The sequence below is a fragment of the Marmota flaviventris genome, chromosome 5 (genome assembly GCF_047511675.1).
Source record: "Marmota flaviventris isolate mMarFla1 chromosome 5, mMarFla1.hap1, whole genome shotgun sequence".
Lineage (NCBI taxonomy): Eukaryota > Metazoa > Chordata > Mammalia > Rodentia > Sciuridae > Marmota > Marmota flaviventris.
The window spans coordinates 35,716,682-35,721,787 of NC_092502.1; the positions used below are offsets into that span (position 1 = coordinate 35,716,682).

Here is a 5,106-nt window from a genome sequence, read left to right on the forward strand (position 1 = left end):
CAGTTAATTCTCTGAAAGCTTGGAAAGAACACAATTAAATGGGTTGAGAGTTCAGTATCAATAACTAGGGGAACAAATATGAAATCAAAATGAAGAGTAGTATATATCACATATATATACATATATCATATGTATATATAACACATATCATATACATATGTATGTAAACGTATCTGTGTGTGTCTAGGGATTTATAAATATATTCCTTCTTCAAGATTTGGGAGCTTTGGAAGATTCCTATCACTCTTCATGTTTTGTTTCTCCTAGAGGTGTTGAGCACAGCAACCGTTGGTTGCTATTGATTTCCAAACACCCAGTTCTTTTTCATCAGTCCAGGGGCCTGAGGCTGCATGCTTGCAGGGTTGTTTTGTTGTCTGTTGATTATTTCTACTGAGTGCAGGAGCACAGGATGTGGGTTCAGGGTTGTCACACTGCTTTTGGCCACTGGACACCCACTTCCTCCTAAGGGCCTTCTTTAATGTGGCATAGAGCTTTGTAACTGTCTGAAAGTGTGGAACCTGTGATGGTGTGTTTCTGTAAGTGGTGTGTGGCGCAGAAGCCTCCCTCCTGACTGTTGTAAATTGCTGGGATACCATTCCTGTGACTGTAAAATAGAGTCATTTGGCCTTCCTGTGTCTGACTTCCCGTTTCCCATGGTTGTTAATCACCAGTGCAGGCTCCCCTCTGCTGGGTCTTCCCTGGAGTGGTGCAATCAAGCACCTGGTGATTGCGTACAACCATGGGGCCCATGGGTCATCTGTGGTACTGACCCTATACCTAGGCTGATCTAGATTACTGGGATACTGACCCTCTGACTGGGATAGAGAGACACTTGGCCCAAGAGAGCTCTTAATGCCTGTGAGTATGAAGAGTGAGCTCTGTTCCCCTCTGCTGACTGGGTAAAAGAGTCAGTTGGACAGCCTGCCCCTGGTCTCTTACTGTTCAAATTTTGAATTGCTGCACTGGTTCCTTCTTCTGGGATATCCTTGATACTGTGCTATCCAAGCACCTTGAATCCTTCTACATCCATGAGGCCTACAGATAAAGCTGTCTCTGGCCTCCCTGTACTACAGAAGCCTCAGTTCTGGTGGGTACAGCCCATTGGGTTTTACTCATCACCAATGATGGGGTGGGGTGTCAGTTGGCCCATCTTTGTCTGAGCTCCCACAGAGGCTGTGTTGAGTGCTGGGTCAGAGTTAGCACTCCCTGAGAGTAATTAGCTCTTAGTCAGCTCCACTGCACTCTTTTGGTCCATGGTGAGGGAAAGGGGGTTTCAGTAACTTTCTGTTAGCAGTGATTCCTCTACAGGTAACTTCTAGACAGATTATTGGGATAACCCATTTCAGAGGTATTTCCACAGGTATGGATGCCTGTTGTGGGTACAGGGGTGTAAACGGTGGTTTCGGGTTCGTGTGCCGCCCACAGCCTCCTCATCACCACGGAAGGGAAACTGTGGAACTGGGGTCGAAATGAGAAGGGGCAGCTGGGCCATGGCGACACCAAGCGAGTCGAAGCCCCCAGACTCATCGAGTCCCTCAGCCATCATATGGGCTGCATGTGGGCGCAACCACACCCTGGCCTTGACGGAAATGGGCTCCGTGTTTGCTTTTGGAACAAAATGGGACAGCTGGGGCTTGGCAAGCAGACAGATGCCGTCCCCAGCCCTGCGCAGATAATGTACATCGGCCAGCCAATTACCAAAATGGCCTGTGGGGCTGAATTCAGTAAGATAATGGACTGCAAAGGAAACCTCTATTCCTTTGGATGCCCTGAGTACGGCCAGCTGGGACACAACACGGACGGGAAGTTCATTGCCCTGGCTCAGCGGATAGAGTACGACTGTGAGCTGGTGCCCTGGAGGGTGGCCATCTTCATTGAGAAGACGAAAGACGGGCAGATCTTGCCTTTCCCAAACGTGGTGGTGCGTGACGTGGCCTGTGGCGCCAACCACACGCTGGTTTTGGACTCCCAGAAGCGTGTCTTCATCTGGGGCTTCGGTGGCTATGGCCAGCTGGGCCACGCAGAGCAGAAGGAGGAGATGATGCCGCGCCTGGTGAAGCTCCTCGACTTCCCTGGGTGAGGGGCCTCCCAGATCTTCGCTGGCTACACCTGCTCCTTTGCTGTCAGCAAAGTGGGTGGCCTGTTTTTCTGGGGGGCCACCAACACCTCCCGTGAGTCCACCATGTACCCGAAAGCAGTGCAGGATCTCTGTGGCTGGAGGATCCGGAGCCTGGCGTGTGGGAAGAGTAGCATCTTCGTGGCAGCGGACGAGAGCACCATCAGCTGGGGCCAGTCGCCGACCTTCAGAGAACTGGGCTACGGGGACCATAAGCCCAAGTCTTCTACTGCGGCCCAAGAGGTGAGGACTCTGGACCGCATCTTCTCAGAACAGGTGGCCATGGGCTACTCACACTCCCTGGTGATCGCAGGGGACGAGAGCAAGACCGAGAAGGAGAAGCTGAAGCCGCCCCCAGAGTACAACCAGCGCATGGCTCTGAGGCGCCGCGGCCCACAGCAGCGGTCACTCCACCTGCACCGGGACGGGAAGTCGGACTAGGAATCAAAAGCAAAGTTGACCGAAGGTGCATTTTTGTTAGACTCCCCGAGGTTCCGTTTTCTACGAGATTCAACGTTAACTACCTGTTTGCTTTCCAAAGTGTTTTTTTTTTTTCTCCTTTTGATGTTTAATTTTTAATTAAAAGATTTGCTCATAAAAAAAAGATGGTTTTCAGTCCACAGTTTGTTCTAAGCTACTTGATCCCTTTCACGTCTTTGTTATTTCTGTCACATTTTAATTCATCCTGCTTTTCTTTCCAGCTGTTGTTAAGGAAATAAACACATGTGTTTTTCCTCTCCCTTTCTCTTCTTGTTACCCCTTCCCCCAACTCCACCCTGGTCAGGGTTATGGATCAAGGAATTTTGTCCTTATTTTCTTTTCCAGCAACAAAACACCAGTCCCTCCAACTGTCAAACTGTTCAATATTGAGTTTCAGAATATTTACACTGTCTCCTGGTCATTTGTTCTTTCCCTGCTTTCACTCAGGGCTATGGAGTGTTCAGGGTTGCAGCCTAGCTCTGATCTTCCAACTTTGCTCCTCCAAAGTTCTATCTCTATTTGAAGATACCTTTAAATGTATATTATGGGCATGAAATTGTATCTCATTATTACTGCAATTTGCATTTAATTCATTATGAGTTGGACTCAGCGTCTTTTCATGTGGTTTATTGTACAACTCATTTTCTTTTTTTTAAATGTTCTTAACTTTTATTTTCTGAATTCCTTTTTTATTATTCATCTCATTTTCTTCATTAATTATCTGCTCATATACTTTTATATTCCATTGGACTATTGTCTCTTTTCTAAAAGATTTGTAGGTTGTTTGTTATATACAATGCAAATATATTCTGATCTTTAGCCTGTTTTCTCACTTTACTTATGAAATATTTGTGTCCTATTACATGGTGCTCACCTATGTGCATTTACTATTAATTCACTTGTTTTATGGTGTGAGTCTTGACAAAAAAAATCTCTTTGGATTAGAGAGAAGATGTTTAATAGGAACAGATGTGCAGTTATATAGGATGAATAATTTTTGTATTTTTAGCATAGAACACATTTCTGGTTGTTTTGGTACTCATTTATTTTTTTTATTCTCCTCTCTCTTGCATGAAAATATCTCCTCCATGACACCAAGTGACATGAGTAAGACTGGGTTCAGCTGACCAGATTTGGACGCATCTTTTACTCAATGCTATCCCAATGACTTTGACTTTTTCTTCATGATCGTAAATGACACTCATATCTGAAACTTCATATGTTCAATGAAATACCTCTAATCATGATCTCCTTCTTTCTGCCAAGCAATGGTAACCACTAGAATCCTGGAAGGTTAATCATTGTAGGAGAACTTAGAACAGGTAATAAGATATGTGAGGAAGTGACCAGGGGCCATTTATTAGAAATAAAGTGGTGAACTCATGTTCTCCACATTTAAGGACAGTGTCATCTACATAAGTCCACATTGGGAGTCATTGACTTTGGAAAAGGCATTTTCACAATTAATATTCCCTTCACTCTCAGAGAAGTCTAGAACCCCTCCCCTACTCTATTCTTTACATCTGGCCAGAACACATCCATTTCTCAAGGTTATTTTTGTGGGATGTTGTGATACAGATCAGCAGTGACTCCCTTCAGTACAACAATGGTTCATATAGGCTACAAAGCAACTCATGAGATTTCCACTTGAAACTTCCCACAAAGGAAGGAACTAAAACCCTGAGTTCCACCAACACTGTGTTCTAGTGACCAGCTAACTCTAAATAACAGAAAGTGTTTCGGGGAATAAAACTTTTATCACAGAAACTGTTCTTTGGCCTCCTTATCCCTCCTACCTGGAAATGCTATCTCTCCCTAGTACATTGCACAGAGCCCTCTTAACATCCTTGTTCCTTAGGGTGTAGATCAGAGGATTAAGCTTGGGACTAATGACAGTATAAAAAGGGGCAACAAACTTTCCTTCACCCTCAAAGTAACGGTCCATGGGTTAGAGATATGTGCATATGGCTGAGCCATAAAACAGACAAACCACCAGAAAATGGGAGCCACATGTCCCAAAAGACTTTCTGCACCCAGTCATTGACTTAGTCTTCAGCACTGCCTGAGCAATGTGTACCACAATGCCTGGCTCCTTGCTAACTTGTACTGTTATGTCTTGCTGCTCACAGTCACTTTGCATCATACATTTCAATTCCATTAATATTTAAGAATTTGTAAAGCATTAAAGCTTCTAAATCCTGAGGAAAAAAAAGTTTTTCATGTGTACTGGGCTGCTCCGTCCGCACAGCCCAATCTGCTGTTCTCATCTTTGGCCATCCCACCTAAACATCTCCTGGGCCTAGCCACATAAGCAGGAAGAAGAAAGATTAGAAGAACAGGAGAACAAAGGTCCCCAGAACTGTAACACTGGCCATTCTGTTCAAGGAGCTTCATCTACAAGTAAATCCCATGTTAAAGTGGGCATTGGTGTCAGTAACTGATCAGAAGTTACCTTAGTACACCTGCACTACTAAAGGAATATTTTTTTCAGACAAAGGGAGACATCTATA

General features: G+C 44.8%; 1 pseudogene; it reads left to right on the plus strand.

Annotated features, from left to right (window-relative positions):
• The first annotated feature begins 1,028 nt into the window (after window positions 1-1,028).
• LOC114084144 (protein RCC2 pseudogene) lies at window positions 1,029-2,557 on the plus strand (annotated as a pseudogene).
• The last annotated feature ends 2,549 nt before the right edge of the window (window positions 2,558-5,106 follow it).